Below are 21,635 nucleotides of genomic sequence, written 5' to 3'. Positions count from 1 at the left end.
AGAAAAAACGTTGTGTACAATATTCATTAAAACATACTACTAGCTCAGAAAATTAAACATCTGTGGAACCTACTCTGGTGGCAAGAAATCAAGGTCAGCTGAAAATAATGCAGTAGGAGGTGGGTTTGTTTGATATATATTCTTTCCCATTCCCAATCCCTTCTCCTTCTTCTCATTCAAGTGGGGAGAATGTCCATTAAAATGCTGTACATGTAGTATTGTTTCAATATTTTAATCTATAACGGCAGTTACTAGCCTTGCTTTTCTGCCTGTATTGTCTGTGCCTTCTTGATTCTCTCCACATTTGTCTCTCTGATGATTCCCATCCCCTTTTCTCTTTCTGGTTCTTCTTCCTCTTTATTTTTCTCCCTTTCCTGTAATAGGAAAAAACAAAGAGGTGTAATTACAGTAAAAGGTGAGATGAGGATAAAACAATAAATGGCACAATGACCATGTCTAATTTTAGCATTTACTATTTGTGTAATATTTATTTTTCCTCAGAACTTATTTATCTTACAGCTGGAACTTTGTACCCTTTGACCAATATCTCCCCATTTCCCCACCCTCCAGCGCCTGACAGTCACTGCTCTACTCTCTGTTTCTAGGAGTCCAGCTTTTTTAGATTTTACATATAAGTGATATCATATCATATTTGTCTTTCTCTGCCTGACTTATTTCACTTAGCATGGTGCCCTGAAGGTTCATTCATGTTGTTGCAAATGGCAAGATTTCCTAATATTCCATTGTGTGTGTGTGTGTGTGTGTGTATATATATATATATATATGTATGTATGCACACCACATTATCTTTATCCATTCATCCACCCATCAATGGACACTTAGGTTGTTTCCGTGTTTTGGCTATTGTGAATAATATATTTATTGTTTATATAATAATTAAGTATTACTAATTATCTTACTGGGAGTTTGCTTCTTTTTAATCCTTTAATTATGCCCCTTTAGAGCTATGTTATTAGACATGCCATGTTTTTTCTTAGTTCATAGCTACATATTTCCCTAAGTAATACTATCAGGATTACCACATACCTATTTCCAAAAAAGCAAATATCAGAAAAGGGAGGAGAGATACAAGTAGAAGAATGAAGGATAGGATGAAGGAAGGAGCCAGATATGTCTCTCTCTGCCTTGGTTGGCTTCTCTGATAAATGGCTGCACCTTTTCCAAGACTCCAGCACCCATGTCTGTGATCCCTGCTTCTGCTGAGCGATCCCTGCTTCTGCTGAGCAACCCCTGCCCTAGTCATAGCCCTCACCACATGGGCTCTGGTAACAGATCTAGCTCTAGAAATGGTAGCACCTCCCTGCGATTGCTATCCTCTCAGTTGTTTCACTCTTCCCTGTTCACTGTCTTGTCTCTTTCATGGCTAATGTAAATAGGTTTCCTCTAATAAATCATTCTGTTTGAAAGATCTAGAATGATTTCTATTTTCCTGACTGAGCCCTAATGGATGCAAGTATTATAGTAGAAAGAGCCCTACAAAAAAAGTCAGAAGATCTGATTTCATGTCCTAATGATGACTAATTAGCTGGAAAGTTTGGATCAGGCCATTCAACCTCAGGTTCATAAAGCTGCTTTACGATGCAAATAGCATACTTTACAGTGAAAGCTCCCTAACTCACCTCCGTTAACAGACTTGTCAGATTCATAAAAGCTTTGCATTCCTCCATAAAACATACTGACACCTATGGCACAGTGAAAGGTCAGAGCTGGTAGTCCTCTTTCCAGGAATCAATGCTTCTGTCCCTACACTCCAATTTATGTTCTCACCAAGAGTTGATTGGGGGCTTCCCTGGTGACGCGGTGGTTGAGAGTCCGCCTGCCGATGCAGGGGACACGGGTTCGTGCCCCGGTCCGGGAAGATCCCACATGCCGCGGAGCGGCTGGGCCGGTGAGCCATGGCTGCTGAGCCTGCGCGTCCGGAGCCTGTGCTCTGCAACGGGAGAGGCCCGCGTACCACACACAAAAAAAGAGTTGATTGTATTTATTCTAAGACCAGTTTATGCCAGTTATTAGTGTAATTACATAATGTAGTTAGTGAGTGGCAGAGACCATACTAGTTTGGTGACTTTTACCACATAGAGATATAAAGGAAGGACTGGAAGCAAGTAAGAATTGACCTTTTGGAGCGCTATAGAGTTGGTGGAAAACAACCATTCCTCCCCACATCCTTTCTGTGGCTGAGGAAAGTCATTAGAATTGGTCCTCTGGCTCTATCTTTCCAACAAGAAAGGAGTATTCAAACTGTCTCCTGTTGCTACTAAAGCAAGAACTGGTAATCATCTCTTATCTGACAGTGGCTGAGCTCCTGAGAAGCAAAGCACCTGGGGTATAGAGAAGGGGCAGGAGAGAAGTGGAAGATCAGTGGCCAGAAGTGCCAGGAGGACAGCTTGCATTCCCATCAAGTCTGTTGCAAGAATGCCCAAGGATCTCTGCAGTATAGCAAGACAAGGGAGAAGGTGACACAGCAAAACCATTTTGCTGATCCCCCCTCCAACAGGTACACCTATCCACAGAGTGTGCCAGAAGCAAGGCATTATAGGTCGTCCACCTGCTGTGAGAGGTAAGAAGAGGTTGTGCCTATGACAGTTATTCCGTATTAGCGGGCAGCATATCAGGAGGCCATTATCAGGCCCTGTGGAGAACCAACAACTGGACATACCACAAGAGTGCCAGCACTCAAAAGCCAACCATACAGGTGGAAGTCACAGCTAGCAATAGACAAATGAGTAATTTAACCACCATACATAAGGGGTGGTTCTCGTCTAGAAGCAAAAGTTACAATCAACCAAGGAGCATATAGCCAACTTGCTGTGCACGGTTGCTATAAAGACAAATCTCTTCCCTTTCCCTCCTCACCAAACCAATACCAGAGGAACAAGTGTGGAGAAGAAAGATGTGTTAATAACCAAAATGAAATGTTTTATTAACTGTAAATGAAAGAATGTTATGTAATTTAACTGAAATGTTATCAAGGAAGCCCACTAACCAGCAAGAAAAATGGGTAACTTGAAAGAACTGCTATTGAAAGAGTAGTAGAAGTTATTGAAAAATTTATCCATTTCATGTTTTTACCCCCAAATTGAGATTCCACCAATATGGTTACTTGCACATCACTTTTATGATCACATCTTTAACAGATACTTTCAACTAACTATAGTTGGGACTTCTTCTGTAGGTGAACTCACATTGTAAAATTAAGGGGAAAAAAGCAAGTTGAAAGTACATTATGAGAGATTATTGGGAGTAAATAGATGTGAAAATAGGATTCAACAAAAAAGGCCTCATAGAGAGCCCTGGTCAATAATTGCATTTGCAAAATATAAAGGCATTTGTACATCAAGTGCTAGGGTTTCCATCCCATTGTAAATCTTTTCTAAATGTCCAGCCTACCCTTTCTAATCTAGCACCTCTTGTTGTCCATATCTGCCTAGTAGGACTGTCATCTCCTAAAATGGATCTCTCCTCCAAAAAAGAAGAGAAAAGCAAAGTCACAGGAAACCAACTGAGGTTGATATGATTTAACCCTCCATCTTATGTCTTCCTGACTTTGACCATGAGCATAGGATATTTGCTTAATGAGAGGACTCTAGGCAAGAACTAATTAATCAAGAGCATTAGAATTTATTTCATGTAAGATGTTTTTATCAACCAGGCGTGCTCTACCTACACACCCAGGAAGGGCTAACTAAAATACATAATCCATACAGACACTTGTCAGACTCTTTAGATTGCACAGGAAGTGTGCCTAGACAAACATCCTGAAAAAACCAAATAGGTCTACATTCATTTGCATGTAAGCAGGTTAAGGCTGTTGCCTATGCAATGTGATTTGACAGCTACGGGAAGACCCACTCTAACCAAAAAGACCCTCAGAAATGGCCTGTCACAGATCCCAAAATTTCTATGATTAGGATAAAGGGCATCAGTGTTGCTTATTTAAAATTAAAAGCTAATACATTTATCAGTTACTCTTCAATACTTTGCATGAATTAGTTGATCAACTAATGAGTTCCAGCTCTCTTAGACGTTAGTACATAGGTTAAGTAAGTTTTGAAGAAGAGGGACCTTCAAGAAAGTTAAATAACAATGCTTATCGCAGCAGTATTTGAGGATCAGGGAAGTGGGGACTGAGAGAGGGATGTAGAAATGGGAATGGCTTGCCCTAAAACAAATATCACAATTTCTCCTAGGATCAGGCTTCTGTACCATTTAATTCTCATCTCAAATTTAAAATAAAGTTATCACCTTTCCTAATTTTACATTTTTCCCAAAGAACTTCCCTGAAATTTGGAAAGGGAATTTGCCTTTATTCTCATCATAAGTCAATTGATATATTTGCTCAGACATCAGAGGAGAAATAATGGACAGAAGATGAGACCAGAGCCTGAAGAAACCTATGTTCCACATTCAACTCATTAACAGGAAATAGCTGGCTTTGCCTTCTTTCCCAAGACCTCCTATATCGTTCGTTGCTTTTCAGTTTTTGTTTTTAAAGTACCTGAGCCAGAACAACGGCAAGCTTGATTTTTAAAATAGGATCAGTGACAAATGCTGAAATGCCAAGTTGAAGTGCACAGGATACGACCAAGCAAAATGCAAGAAGGAATTTGGAAGGCAGATTAGGAAAATGTGGGCCCAAATCTGTGCCTGTCAACTGCTCTCAGTAAACTGTGCTGAGGTCAAAGATACACTAGGGAGCTTATTCAAAAGCACACGCAGACCAAGGAGGCAGATGCTGCTTCTCTTTGAATTTTTAGGGATTTTTAAAAATAAGGGTGCTGTAGCATTTCCCCAAAATTAAGGATTTCCACCTTTGTGGATGAAATTCTTTTTCCCAGTGACTAAACTTCCATCTGGGATAGCTTAGGACTCTTTGGTAATTTTCCTAGTTCATGCACACTATTATAAGATATTTTTCCCACTTGGAACCAGATTCCACTTGTGGTTCTGGGTTCCCTCAGATAGGTCATGCCAAGGTCAAATAGCAACTCCACAATGGAAAAACTGACCAGTACATGTTCTCTAAATGTTTGCAGACCACTCCTGCAATGGAGGGATGTTCCATGGGGATAACCAACTAAACATTTCCTAAAATCACAATTTACAAGACTAACAAGAGATGTGTTAAAGATCTTAAACCCAGCTTATACAGCTTATAATATACAGTGAAGATAATTGTATACTTGTATACATTATAAAAGAAATTAATATTTATAAGCTACTTTGAAGTTCTCAAATATAATACACTTTGGATTATAGAAGTTTTGAATCCTTAAATAATCAGTGTTTCATAATACCTTGAGAAACGTATTCTTTGGGGGGAAAAGTGTTTCAAAAAGCATTAGAAATATATTTGAATAGCCTTTTCAAGAAAAATCTTGAAAAAAATATAACACAATCAATTTTTATTGATTTCCAAAGATTTTCTAAAATTGATTTTCTAAAATTGAATCTAAATCAATTCTTATTGATTTCTAAAGATTTTTTAAAATATAAATATCTTCTAATCCTGAAAAAATTATAACACCAAACCCAAGATAGTCTTCTACTTTAACTTGTAAACCAGAGCTATGTTTCTATTAATTCAGATTTTGCTTCTTTAAAATTATAAATATTACTAATAATCTAGAAAGACACAAAACAAACAGTTCTGAAAGAACACAGGCTATTTAAAAGTCACCTGTTAAACATAAGTCAGGAATTAATGGTAAGATAATCAGCAACATGTATTGTATTATACATAGAATGTATAGCATATGGCAGAAGAAAAGAGTGAATTAGGAAATCAAAATATGATTTGCAGATCTCTGGCAAATGTCTCTAAATATCATCAAATTGTGTACTTAAATAGAAAAACAAATGCCTTTTTCAGTCTAGATTTATATTATTGCTACAAATCATTCAGTATAGTCAAGGGCAAAACTGAGGAACTCTGTTTCAATTTAAATAGACGTATAATACAGAAAAGAGAAGCAACAATAGTATTTCTAGGGTATATTATTTTTCTTTATTCTCCAAGTTATTAGGGTTCTTTCAATGAGATGTTTCTTGAAGTATTTGTGTGTGTGGGTTCATGCTATTTATGGGCAGGGTTATTAAACAGTTTGTGCTGTCTGTGTTATATAATTTCATTAGGGCAAATAATAACATTTGGTTAAGGTAAGCAAGTTGCTGTACACATGAAATCAGACAGAAAGCCTTATATTATGAATTTATGTGTTATCTTTATATCTTGGTTGGCTTTTTCCTGGCAACTTTTTATTTATACATTCAAAGTCATCAGATTTTTCATCCATTTGTGAATAAAAAGAGAAACATTTTTGGTAAATGTTTGGTAAATCCTGGAGATTCCTAGAAAAGAAGCAGTATATTTCTGACCTCAATTATCTAAGAGAATCATAAGATGGCATTAAAATAGGGCTTCAGCTCTGTTCGGCATATAGAGAACTTGTACTATAAATAAAGAAAGTAAATGTGAGAATGATGAATAACCAGTTGAATTGGTCTTCCCCAGTACATCAGAAATGTCTTGAGCACTAAACAAAGGTTTTAAGTACCAATAAATAAATAAATAAATAACTTAGTCTGGAATAGATTAGTTCACTGAGTATTTCACTAGCATTTCTATTCTGTTGTTACAGCTAGAGTAAGACCTGGTTTTCCAGGGAAATAATGTCCTGGGCAACTGCTCTCTTGGCATAGCTCATCAGAATTCAGGGCAGTTCTAACCAAGCTATACTGTCTGTTAAGCTTAGTATATAACTAGTTTTGAAACACTAGCTAAGCAGGTACTAGTGGTTTTGAGGTCTTTAATTCCATTATATTGAAGAATAAAGGAAAAATGCATCTGTTAATGAACTACCATGCTTCAGTCACAATCCAGGTGCTTGAGATATATCATTGTATGATTCAGAATAGCTATTACTGCTACAACAACCCAACAGTTTTCAAGGCTTAACACAATAGAACCCTACCTCTGTGTCAGGTAAAAGATCAGGGAGTATGTTTGGTGAGCTGCCATCAGGAGGTGATTCAGGAACCCAGGTTATTACTGTCTTGTGGCTCCACTACCCTAGAGAGAGCATCAGTCATTGATTGGATTCTCTGTATCCACAGAGCAGATGGGGGAAGAAAGAGAACATGGAGGTTAGGACTCGAAATGGTGCATATCACTTCATTCATGTTTCATTAGCCAGAAACAAATCATAAGGGTAGTTGGGAAATATAGTCTACCTGTGTGCCCAGGGAAGAAGAAAGATTTGAAAAATAACTAGACAACATTTCCTGCAATCAGTTTTTTTAAAAATCTCTGGTCTTGAGGAATTTACATTCTACCTGGGCAGAAACAAAGAAAAGCATAATAAATTAAATTGCATAGTCTTTCATAAGGTGATGAATAACACAGTTGCAGCTGGGGATGGAGGGGAGAAGAGGAGAGAAAACGCAGAGCAGGATAAGAAGGAGAAGAGTCTTTAGACAATGACTGTAGGTGGCTGAAGTAGTGTGGAGGATAGATCATTGGAGAAGAGACAATCAAAGAAATGGGAGGCCAATTATTGTGGTCTTCATCTTTACCAATAATGTCACAATGTTAGGGAAAGTGATGGTGAGCCAGAAACTAAAATAATAGAGAATAGGGGGTTGGGGGTGTCCCGTGAATTAGTTAATAACAGCAATAAGGAGAAGCAGTGGGCAATTTGGTATGGAATTCAGAGTTTTAGAGAGGATAGAAAAAGAATGATCTGAAAACAGCAATGAGGGACAAAGAGGATGTCCATCCCCGTCTTCAAGTCCACCTGTATAAGAACTATAGAATAAAAAGCAACCATCACGTGAGAAGGCTGCAGGGAAGCCCTGCAGGGAGGCCCTTTTGGGAGAGGCCAATTTCCACTAGAGCAAGAAGGTAAAGGGACCATTCAAGAGGTCAATAATATCAGGATTTTAGTGAAGATCGACTGGCCCAGAAATCCAGGGCTTTCTGTGGCGACTGACATGAACGGGGACGAGTGGCACACTGAGATTAGTCTCAGGCAGGGAGGCCAGTGGAGATGGAACTTCAACATTTAGATGAGATACAAAGTCCTGAAGCAAGGCATTGCACCATTTTTCTTTGACTAAATTTAACCCACAGTTTGAAGAGAACATTTGTTTTGGAACCAAGTTTTCTAAACTATTTCATATTCCTTTTTAGTGTTTTAAATTAAAACTGATTTTAAATCCATCTTTGATGAAACTCTAGTCACGATTCTTCTTCTGAAGTTTAAAGGTACATAAAAATACATTTGTTACTGATATAAACATAGAATCACAGATTCTCAGGGTTTGAAAGTTTTAATTCACTTGGTTCAACCATCCAGCTGATATTGGAAGCCTTTCTAGCATATTCTTGCCAAGCCATCTTCTGGACTAGGCTTGAACATCTCCAGGGATGATGTATCTAGCGAAGTGGTTAAGAGCGTGGGCTCTGGAATTAAGCAGACCTAGATTTAAATTCCTATTCCATCACTTCCACTCATATGAACTTTGGCAAGTTATTTAACTTTATTCTCAGAGTTTCAGAGTCTTAATCTGTAAAATGGAAATAATATTACTGCTTAATGCATAGTGTTATACTAATGAAATAAGTCATGTGCAGCACTCGGCACAGTGCTCAACACATAGTAACTCCTCAATAAATGATTGATAGTATTATTATTTTTATTCACGCCGTTATTATTATTACCTTCCGAGGTATCATCTTTCAGTGTTGGATAGCTGCCTTAGAAGTCTTCTTTCTGCCATCTTATAGAAAAATCTGGTTTCAGGATGTAATTTGGCAAAATAAATGTTCCATTAGCCATAATTCATCATAAAATTTGAAAGAAATTCCTTGCAAAGAATGTGCATAATCTCATAGATATTCTGTTAGGATTTCAAGATATCCTTTCAAAAGTATAAACAGAGAAACACTTGAAATATTAAATAATCTGTAAAGCCTTGTCAATGCTATCTGTTTTGTAACACTCATGTAAAGTAATGTGAACAAATGTCATCTGTTACCTGACATCACAACTGGGCAATGACTTGTATGGCAAATTTAATTTCAGTAATGCTCACAGTAATTGTTTCCCTGACTTCAGAGCTTTTAGTTGATACAAAGCCCTCTGGACAATAAACTGAGCCTTAACCAAAGGTATTTGTGAAGTTTCTTTCAAATCACAGGAAACAAATTTCCATGCTGAGTTCATTACATTATTCAAACACACTGCTGGTGAATGTTTTGTCAAGGTGCTCAGAGCATTTGATAATAGAAGTAAGATAATAGAATCAAGATTTCAAGAACTACAATAAAATAAATTATTTCTAATCCATGTGGATGCCACTTACCATAACTAGTAAATTCTTATATATGTAAATTAACTCTTTTTCATGCAAATTATCCAGTTTTTTAAAAAATGTCTTCTATGTTATAGTGCAGTGGAAAAAAATGACTATCTTGAAAATCATATAACCCTTTCTTTACCATTTAAAAACATGCATGTATTGAGAATGAATATACTTTGCACTGAGAAAATATTTGCCAAAATATGTTCGAAACAAAGGAAGTGTTTGAAATGTCATTATTAATTACCAGGAATTTTTTAAAGGTAATATTCTTTGAGTGTAGCATTGTTTTGACTTAAAAATAAGGCAGTGTACTCTCAGCTAGATATTGAATAACTGAAAGACAGAAGCATTAGAAAATTAAAGAGGGAAAAAAAATTAAAACTAACTTATTGGAAGGAAATCAAATAGGGGGTTGACATACATTTGATCTAAAAATCCTTTCCAACTACAAAATTGTTATTCCTTTAAATAAAAGAAATCAGAACTGACTACATTAAAATTATTTGAAATAGTATCTACAAACATAGAGTAAGGGAATCCTTGGGAAATAAGTATCTTTTTAAATCATCTTAAAGGTTCCCACCAAAGACCATAACCAAAAGAAAGCATGGTAATGAGGTTGAGCTCTAAAGATAATTTGGCTTTGGGTAGTGAGAGAGGAACAGAATCTCAAGCCACCAGAATATTTTAACCCTTCATAGTTTACTTGTAAACAGTTAAATTGATTTGCAGATTATTTTATAGTGTTAATTGTATCATTCTCAGAAAATGTAGAAATGGCTTAAAAATATTCCTGTAAATAAATTAAAGATTAATAATATAATAATAATGCAAGCAAGAGCAAACAGTAAGAAATGGAGGAAGTTGACCCTTCTCCTATTAGGAAGTGCTCTTCAATAGCCACAGTAGGAATTTTAAATGATGACAGTCTAATCAGCCCTTTGAAAATTTGAAATTATGAAGACTATTTTTTAATTTATTTATTTATTTATTTTGTGGTACGTGGGCCTCTCACTGCTGTGGCCTCTCCCGTTGCGGAGCACAGGCTCCGGACACGCAGACCCAGCGGCCACGGCCCACGGGCCCAGCCGCTCTGTGGCATGTGGGATCTTCCCGGACCGGGGCACGAACCCGTGTCCCCTGCATCGGCAGGCGGACTCCCAACCACTGCGCCACCAGGGAAGCCCTATGAAGACTATTTATAAGATGGATTTACATTAACTTTTATTTATGATGAATGTATTGCCCTAATTTTATTTCTTAAAATATTACCTAATGATATTAAGAAACCATGATAATTAGCTGACATTTAAAAATATTTTTTATATCATCTTTAACTCAGCCTTTTTAAATTTCCATTTCTCTGTTCATTTTGTAATACACTTAATTTACTATGTACTTAATATTGTAGGCTTGTACTTAAAATCCTCAGACTATTAGTACATTCATATTATTAATGAATATATAAATACTGGTCATACAGTAAATATATGTTTTCTCAAAGCTGAGTGTTAGAATTAATATTCACTCAAAGCCAAATATCATCATCATGAAAAAAGCATCTGTATATATGAATAAATAAAATTTTATCAAAAATATTTACTACTTCAGGTTATTTAAAAATCTAGTCATCAGTTTCCTAAATTTTTATATTATTGTCTGAGAATAATTTCTCAGCACTGTCATCTCTAGATTGTTCCTGCAGTCAGTATACATAGAGTCTTACTTCAACGTGTCCACTTAATAATGTATCTAAACTTTTCTATGCACTGAAGAATATAATTCAGGAAAGAGTTTTTCAGTAGCATATTTCCTAGAGAGAATTTTATGCTAACGTTTCATAGCTTAAGCAAATCTTTAAAAGGCTTCATTATCAACTACTGAAAATGGCTGGCAGCCTGTAACAATCATTTCAACACAATTTCTATTGAAATTCTTAACTTCCATAGCCACAAAACTTTGAGCTTTTCTTTTTAAATTGTTGTTTTAAAATCTCTTGTTTTGAAGTTTCATTAGTAAGTACAAAATGTGTTTTGGATGTCCCATTTTTCTCTAACACTCTTCTTAATATTTTTCTTTTTTATGTTTGAGTTGAAGATAATTTATCACTGATATTTTATATAATTTTGTAGGACTTTTCTTCCTTGTGAATTTTGAAGAGACAAGGTCAGCATCCTTCTGTTAATTCATTCTCACTAGATGCGAAGAGTTTTCAAAGAAACATGAAACAGTTAGACAAGTATTTTTTATGAGGCAAGCACACCAAATGAGTCTACAAAGGTTAGAATTATAATATAATCTAATATCTATTATTGTTTTATAATTTAGATTTTATTAATATTTGTTGACTCAAAAAGAATATATTTGTCTTTCCAAACTTACATACCTAATGTGCTTATTTAATATTTGTATTACTTGCCACTCTCTTTCCCTATTTAACTCTTTACTAGTTCTCAGTAATACAAAAAACACAAAAAGTTAAGCTTTTATAATCATTAATTATTATACTTCTAGCATAATAAATAATACTACAGTCATAATTGCCTTAAATCCCTATAAAACCAGTACTGTTATAAGAGGTGAAAGGTACAAGATCTTGTCAATCTTTTCTTTTCAACAAATATGTAATCAATTAAAATTTCAGAATGCTGACAAAGAAAATAGTAAAAGTGAAATGGCCAACAGTTCTTTCATAGTGCATGACAAGATATAAGAGCCATGCTGAAGAGAAAGGATTTCCAAAAATGATAGATGTGCTTTCCATTTCTCAGTAAATCACAGTGTACAGTATTTAAACTGTCAATGCTCATACCATGTAGTCTTCCACAGAGGAAAATGCACTCTTCCTCCTATCTCTGTTTGGAAAAGGAATTTATGCAGATCAGAAAGTAGGCTTGAGTCAATATCAGCACTTCTACTCCAGTGACTCCAAAACGCTGTTGAAGAGAGTTTTCTCTTCTTGCTTGGGCAACACTTTCTGATTGATTCTCACTGACAACAAAGCCTAAGCCTAAATCCAGAGGGAAGACAAAATTGTGATTTTAAATCTCACTGTTCCCAAACTTTGATACTATACCCCAATCAAAGTGAGATTTCAAATCATGTTTGGTCTCCTTATTTCTGCCTAAATAATCAGCTTTTTAAAAATTATAACATTAGAATTAAAATGTCAATAAACTGGATAAGTAAAAATCTGGGATTAAAACCTGGTGTAAAATTCTAAAGTGAGACATAGTTTGTAATTTTCAAAAGACAGAATAAAGTCTATGAGTCTAGAATCTTGAGAAAAAGGGAGATTGTGATATAAAATGAAATAAGAGATGGGCAGGGATTATATCATTCAGAGGTCTATAAGCCACAACAAGATTGGATTTTATTCTAGGTGAAATTAGAAGGCACTGCAGGGCTGTTCAAGAAGGGAAGAGATGTCATCTTATTTATGGTTTTAAAAAGATCACTCTAGTCAGAAAGAGAAAACCAAATACCATATGTTAACACATATATATGGAATCTAAAAAAAAAAATGGTTCTGAAGAACCTAGGGTCAGGACAGGAATAAAGACGCAGACGTAGAGAATGGACTTGAGGACATGGGGAGGGGGAAGGGTAAACTGGGACGAAGTGAGAGAGTGGCATGGACTTATATATACTACCAAATGTAAAATAGATAGCTAGTGGGAAGCAGCCGCATAACACAGGGAGATCAGCTCAGTGCTTTGTGACCACCTAGAGGGGTGGGATAGGGAGGGTGGGAGGGAGACCCAAGAGGGAGGAGATATGGGGATATATGTATATGTATAGCTGATTCACTTTGTTATAAAGCAGAAACTAATACAGCATTGTAAAGCAATTATACTCCAATAAAGATGTTTAAAAAAATGAAAATTTTTAATAGTTTTAGCTTTATGAGAAAAAAATAAAAAATAAAAAGATCACTCTGACTACAAAACATCCATTAGCACAGCTAAAATTACAAATACTGACAATAGTAAATGTTTGCAAAGATACAGAGCAACTAGAATTCTCAGACATTGCTGGTGAGAGTGTAAACTGATACAATCACTTTGGCAAACTATGTGGCAGTGTCTGCTTCAGCTGAACATACTTATACTCCTTGACTCAGCAAGCCCCTCCTAGGTATATTCTCAATAGAAATGCATGCATATGTTCAACAACAACAAAAACTTTAATGGAATGATCATTAAAGCATTATTCAAACAGCCCCAAACTGGAAACTACACAAATTCCTGTCAACAGTACAATAGATAAAGTATAGGCTATTCACACAGTGAAACCCTGTACAAGAATTAGAATGAATAATCTACAACATGAATGAATCTCACAAATATCATTGGGCAAAAGCCAAACACAAAAGAGTTCATATTGAATTATTCCATTTAGATGTTTTTTAAACAGGCAAATCTAATCTATATTTTTAAGAAACAAAATAGTGGTTACCCTTTGTGCAGGTAGGGGGTGGCCAGTGACTGGAAAGTAGCCTGTAGGTGGAGAGAAGTAGTAACACATTAGCACTGAGACCATAGCTTGGTGGCAAAGAGGGGTGATGAGGAAATGATAGGGATTCTTATACTGACTGATGACATACAGTATACATAAAAAGCACAGCATCAAAGACTCATACTCAACAGCCATCTGTTACAATCTACCTTCTATATGCCTGGTTTAACCACTCTTGGTGATGAGAAACTCACTATTTATAAGGGAGACTGTTCTTCTTTTGAAAAAAAAATCTGATGGTTCAAATGTTATTTATAATAGTCAAAATCTCATTTATTATTCTAGTTATTTCTCTCTGAAACAACATGGAACAATCCATTTGAATATTAGTAAAAGCTCTTCAAGGAGTTGAAGACAGCTGACATATTTTCACCTTAGTCTTCCTTTCTCCCAGTGAAACAAGTCAGCAGCATGATCCACTCTTTGTAGAAAGTGGGTTCCAGGTACCACTTCACCCCAGTAACCACCCTCTGAGAAGCCCTCATTTGCAAATGTCACTAATGAAAAGAAGAGAGAGGGAGGAAGTTGGGTCAGCCCTGCAGATGTAGGATACACAAATGTAGAATTGTGAGTACAGGGTGCTTCAGAGCTCAGTGATTTGAGTGAGCTGTAAGAGCATTATAAGGATGGTTCAAGGTAGCTTCCAGATCTTCTACTTGACATTCTTACTTTAATTTAAACTTAAAGTTTAAAAACACTGACTTGTTTTTACACAGGCCGTTAATTCCATCCACAAATTTTCCTTTATATCCCACTTCTACATTCTCCCTTCTTTGAATCATAACCAATCTTGGTCAGAACCTTTTGTTAAATTTCTCCTGTTTTAAATCAATTCATTTCCAATAGCTATTTATCTGCTACAGTTTTGTCCTAACACTTTCTAATAATGTAATTTTTGAAGTTATATTTCATGTAAATCTGGGAAACTTCCTAGTTGTCAATATTTCTATACACAAAAGTTAAAAGGAAAAGAAAGAAGCAAGATAGGAAATAATAGGAGAGAGGACAAAAATTTCTGTTTATTTTACATTCTAAATATATATTATTTTGTACAATAACATATGCCATGTATAAATGCTATGATACAAGGAATAAGAGGTGAATTATGGGTACTTCATTTTAAATATTTCTTTCCAGTTACTCAAGGTATGATTTCTAGCATGAAACTGGATAAAGCTCACTTTTAGGTATTTATCTTGATAATATGTCTTTAAATTTTGAAGTTTATATTGGAGCAAAAACTTCTATAAATATGGTAAAGCTGATTTATAGTGATTTTGCCAAGTCTTTTCTTCCTTTCTTAAGTCTAAGACCATCTACGAGTTATGAGTTTGTTTTACATCTTCCCTAAATAGCAGCTCTGCTATGCAAATAGTTTTTATAAACGTGACCTTTGCATAACAAGTTCAAGCAATCAAATTTTAAATTTGTTTTTGTGAACACCTAGATTTGGCTTAGCATTTATCCTTGCTTTGCAACGTAGAAACATCCATAATAACCTTATACATTTTGTTCCTTATATGATCATGATTTAGAGTGAATAATTTTAATTGTTAAAAGCCCTTGAAGAGTCTAGCTTGGTAATTAATTAATTAGGAATTAGTTATAACACTCTTTTAAATGAAGAAACATTCTTTTCTCCTGTAACCAATTTTAGTTGTATGATATTCTTAATCACTCCCACTGATGCCATTTCACAACAGTTTGCTGCAATATTATCAGGAGAAGTCAAGAATTAGGAAATTAGTAAGAAAATTATCTGATCACCACAAAAGTCTTGGTTCCAATTGTAATCATCGAGTTGGATGACTAAGAAACTTTATTTTCTTGTTAGCTGATACGTAACTGTCCTTGGTATCTCTGCCAGCTGGTGATCTGATGCTCTAAGGTAATTTTCCAGCAAGTGGAAGGGAATTTTACAGAGTACTATTAATTTACTTTTGTGGTACCTGCATAAGAAACCTGGAATGTGTTACACCCGGCTTCCAAACTAAGTGTCAAACAGTTGTGAAAAATAAAATTTCTACTCATTTAGACATGAAATACCACCAAATTGGGAGATTTCAGAAGTATATATTTTCTCATCTTCCTTGCATTTCTTTAATAGGGTTTCAAAGCAAGTACAGTGATTCCTTAATTTACACAGGTTTGAAGATGCAAAGACCAAGAAAAATGTTTTAAGGGACTAGTTGTAAATCTCAGCTTGCAAAATTGGATAATGAAAAAATAATATTCATCTTGATATTGATTACATTCTTAGTTAAAAAAATCCAAGTCCTCATAATGAGTTTTCAATGACTTTTACATAATACATTATTGTAATGCTTAAGTTTTATAAACAATTTTTTGTACAGCAGTTTTATGTAGTTACTTTTAGTTAGATTTTCAGTTTCAGTTAATACAGTTGTTCTATTTTTATTCTATTTTTATTGTCATTAAAAATGAGTTATTAAACTGAAGTTAGTACTTATAAACTTAAGAAAAAATATTTTTTATTGAACTCATATTCCTGATTTCCTTAGCTGCTATTAAAACTTTAAGCACATCTAAAAATTATTCTAAATGTGTCTTCTGTCCTTTTATAAAATATTTTTATAGTAACAGTAGATATAAACTACATATATATTTCTATATTTCTCACTGGTATAAAACATGTAGTTTCACTCAGAAAATTAGTTCATACAAGTTTAATTAACTGAATAAAACAGCTTAGAAACTTTTCCTTGAAAGTTCACATACAATCAAATTTTTTTTCAGTAATCAAGCCCATATTTGTTTGCTGGATATTAGCTCTGACACAATTTTTGATTATGCTTAATACAAATTCTCTACTCCAGCCAAATGGTTTTATCAGGGAGGAATTGCATTTAGCATGAGTCAGAGCAACTTGGAAAAGATCCCCTTCAAATTCACCAGGCTTTAGTCTCTCGCATAAGAGAATCTGGAGGTGGTTAGGCCGGGACTGTCTGGCAACTGCTAGAAGGCATCAGGAGCCCAAGCTGCTTTCAGCTCTCTTCTCCTGCATGCTTGTGTGGCCCTTATCCACAGGATCTAAGATGCCCACTTGAGCTCCAACTGTTATTTGGCCTTCCGGGCAGTAGGGTGGTAGATGGAGAAAAGAAGGACATGCTCCTTCTCTTTAAGGAGATCTTCCAAAAGTCCCAGGCAGTGACATAACACTTGTGCTTACATTTCACTGCCAAAAACTTAATACTTAGCTGAACTTGGTTTCAAAGTGGAGATGGAAAACATAGTTTTTTATTTTGTTCTTTTTAAAATAGTAATACAGTTTATTTTTTTAACATCTTATTAGAGTATAATTGCTTTACAATGGTGTCAGTTTCTGTTTTATAACAAAGTGAATCAGTTATACATATACACATGTCCCCATATCTCTTCCCTCTTGCATCTCCCTCCCTCCCACCCTCCCTATCCCACCCCTCTAGGTGGTCACAAAGCACTGAGCTGATCTCCCTGTGCTATGCGGCTGCTTCCCACTAGCTATCTATTTTACGTTTGGTAGTGTATATATGTCCATGCCACTCTCTTACTTTGTCCCAGCTTACCCTTCCCCCTCCCCGTATCCTCAAGTCCATTCTCTAGTAGGTCTGCATCTTTATTCCCGTCTTGCTCCTAGGTTCTTCTGACCATTATTTTTCTTCTTTTTTTAGATTCCATGTATATGTGTTAGCATACAGTATTTGTTTTTCTCTTTCTGACTTACTTCACTCTGTATGAGTCTCTAGGTCCATGCACCCCACTATAAATAACTCAGTTTCGTTCCTTTTTATGGCTGAGTAATATTCCATTATATATATGTGCCACATCTTCTTTATCCATTCATCTTTTGATGGGCACTTAGGTTGCTTCCATGTCCTGAATATTGTAAATAGAGCTGTAATGAACATTGTGGTACATGACTCTTTTTGAATTATGGTTTTCTCAGGGTATATGCCCAGTAGTGGGATTGCTGGGTCGTATGGTAGTTCTATTTTTAGTTTTTTAAGGAACCTTCATACTGTTCTCCATAGTGGCTGTATCAATTCACATTCCCACCAACAGTGCAAGAGGGTTCCCATTTCTCCACACCCTCTCCAACATTTATTGTTTGTAGATTTTTTGATGATGGCCATTCTGACTGGTATGAGATGATATCTCATTGTAGTTTTGATTTGCATTTCTCTGATGATTAATGATGTTGAGCATTCTTCCATGTGTTTGTTGGCAATCTGTATATCTTCTTTGGAGAAATGTCTATTTAGGTCTTCTGCCCATTTTTGGATTGGGTTGTTTGTTTTTTTGATATTGAGCTGCATGAGTTGCTTGTATGTTTTGGAGATTAATCCTTTGTCAGTTGCTTCATTTGGAAATATTTTCTCCCATTCTGAGGGCTGTCTTTTGGTCTTGTTTATGGTTTCCTTTGCTGTGCAAAAGCTTTTAAGTTTCATTAGGTCCCATTTGTTTATTTTTGTTTTTATTTCCATTTCTCTAGGAGGTGGATCAAAAAGGATCTTGCTGTGACTTATGTCATAGAGTGTTCTGCCTATGTTTTCCTCTAAGAGTTTGATGGTGTCTGGCCTTACATTTAGGTCTTTAATCCATTTTGAGTTTATTTTTGTGTATGGTGTTAGGGAGTGTTCTAATTTCATTCTTTTACGTGTTGCTGTCCAGTTTTCCCAGCACCACTTATTGAAGAGGCTGTCTTTTCTCCACTGTATATTCTTGCCTCCTAGAAAACATAGTTTTTAAAATCTGGTTACATGGTTGCTCTGAAATAAAATTAAGGTTCAGCAATTGAGGGGAAGCAGGAGAATGAATATTGGAGTAGGGAGCTAATACTCTTCTTCCATACTTATATATCCATTGTCATTTTAATAAAACATATTTCTATTTCTTGGTTCAGCAAACTTTCCTTTCCTAAAAAGTCTTCCTCTCTTCCCATATTCTTATTGAATTTCTAGCCTTTCTTCAATGGCCAACTTAGTTTCTCTTTCTTTCTGTTTTTTCCAACTTCCTTGGACTTCACTCAAAATTCAGATAGTATTTTTTAATCTATACCACTCATTTGGGACTCATAGTATGTTCGATCTCATTAATAATTTGCTTCTGTGTCTACGTGCTATATTCCCAATGATGTGATGTCTGATCTTATGCAGCTCAGACACCATGCCTTTTGCCTCTTTGCATCCCTGGGGCCTAGGGGACATGAGATCGTATCTGTCTTATTCATGACGGATTTGAGATAGCTTACATAAAATGTTCAGAAGTGATTATAATGTGCATTAAAATCTGGAGCAGGGAAAATATAAGCTAAAATGGGAAGCCAAGACATAAAGAGGAGAGGAGTACAAAGTATAAAATGTAAAAATGAATGTTGTAAGAAACTACTCTTAAAACTTTTAATATTGTCTACATATTTGACTAAAATACATATTTGACTAAGCTACACTTGGTATTCCTGGTAACCAAATGGAAAAGGGAAATATGACCGATTGTAAACTACTATTGAAAAGGAGGGGCAGGGATTATCACTGAAAGCAAATCCCTTTCCTACCACTAAGTTTTAAAAGAAATTTCTCACTCAGGACTTTATAATGCAGTACTAAGTAATATAGTAGAGAATGTCCTTAGTATCATTCCCATATCAAATACAGTGATAGGCTTATGAGGCTGTTTCTTATAGCATTCATCAATAAAAGGCATGACATCAAACACAGCAGTGACGGTTGTTTTATAGAGGGTCAAGGTTTAATATTAATTTTCTTATTGTTTGAAATAAAGAATAAAATTAAAATAATAATAAAGCAATAAAATAACGAGCATATCCTTCAGTCATTAATACCGAACACTCTCTTAACCTCATTTCTAAGCTAGGCCAGATGATGGAGAGTTTAAGATAAATATATCCATATATTTGACATGTGAAGCTGTGTGAGGAAGTGGCACAAGATAGAGATAAAAGCACAGCTCTGCCACTTAATTGGCTGTAGAACATTGGGTAAGGTACTTAAGCTTTCTTTGCTTTAATTTCCTCATCTACAAAATGACAATAATAATAGTACTTATCCCATTTAATTGATATGAGTATTATAACAGTAATGTGAATAAGGTCTTAGAACAAGAGCTGTCATATGATAACTGCTATTAAAGTAGTTGCTGGGAATTCCCTGGCAGTCCAGTGGTTAGGATTCTGCGCTTCCGCTGCAGGGGCCATGGGTTTGATCCCTGGTCGGGGAACTAAGATCCCGCATGCCACGCAGCCCAAAAGAAAAGAAAAAAGTAGTTGCTAACTCATGTTAAGTAGATAGTAATGTTGAAATACTTATATGAAAACTGAGAAGACAGGCCAAGGTTTTTACCTCAATGGATACCCACAATTCATTCATTCAGTTCTTCCTGATTATGAAGAGAATGGCCAAAGCTATTATCATGGGTGAAACTGAAGGTTTTACTTTACAATTCAAAATTTTAGAATAATGTTTTTCATGTGCTTTGTTTTAAAATTTGGATCATTGAAGTCTTACCAAGCTGAAAAGAATGGAAAAGGAAAATGCAAACATGCTCAATATTATTCTACAAATCAAATCATAGAGAAGTTGGTATGACCAGCCTAAAAGAAGTACAAGAAAATGGCATAAAATGGTCATCTATGAATTTTGAGATTTTGGAGATTCATTTAGCCACTTATTTTAATTTCTTTACCTAAAGTGAGTATAGAACAGTAAAAGCAAATGTCATGAGTTATAAGGAGGATAATCTCTTTCTGTCATTGTCAAAATGAAAAATCTTGGTAAAATGCAAGAACTACTTATTACTGGATTAAAGGTAGTATGAAATGGTACTTTTCTGTTACGTTAGGGCAAAATAATATACTAAATAGACCATAAATTTATATTTGAAAAACAAAAATAATATCAATCATAGAAAATGTTTTACATGCCAGTAAACTTGATTTTTGAGAGTGGCATCAAAGGTTGAGCAATTTTTAGGTCTCCAATGTAATAGCAACTTTTTGGGAAGGAGATCATGACCCATTATGCCAACAGAATTCTAAATCTTCAACCTAGCAACAGCTGAACACTGTTTCATTATCCAGAAAATGTCCTTTTTAAAACTGACATTTTTCTATGTTCACTTCCTAAGAAAGGCTGTCATCTTTGTGATGACCTCCTGATTGTCCACAGCTTATTTCTTTTATACTTGGAGCATCAGCTAACTCCTCTTCAAAAGATAGCTTCAGAATGAATCATAAGCTCCTAAAAGACAAGGGCAATGCTTTTTATCTCTTTGTAGATTCAGAAGTTGACTCTATGCCTGACATTAAGCACCTGTTCAGTAATTGTTGTTTAAAGAATGGAAATCATCAGAATGTCTTCCCAGGAGTAGGTTTTATGTGCTTGTAAGAAGCCCTTTTTGTATGAGCAGAAGAGGGAGAAGAAAAAGGAATAAAGAGCATTCACTAAAGAAGAATGAGGGAGAGACTCATACAATAATCTCTCCTCTCAGCCAAGGGGAATAATTTGGTGATGTAACTCTGGAGGGATCTGGTAAAGGAGAAAGGCAGGAGAAGAAGGTTGTTTAAACCTCTGTTGGTCTTAGTTCAGAGTTTGTTACCGTAAATCATTACCACTATAACCCATTTTTAAAAAGTATGGCAAGATATCAGCTGTGGACTTGTTAAGAATTGTTTACTTCGTTGTAAAATCCATTGCTATACATTTATATACCCT

Source organism: Monodon monoceros, unplaced genomic scaffold (assembly GCF_005190385.1).
Source record: "Monodon monoceros isolate NGI ecotype Baffin Bay Population unplaced genomic scaffold, NGI_Narwhal_1 Super_Scaffold_16, whole genome shotgun sequence".
Taxonomy (NCBI): domain Eukaryota; kingdom Metazoa; phylum Chordata; class Mammalia; order Artiodactyla; family Monodontidae; genus Monodon; species Monodon monoceros.
This window is presented reverse-complemented; position numbering follows the sequence as displayed.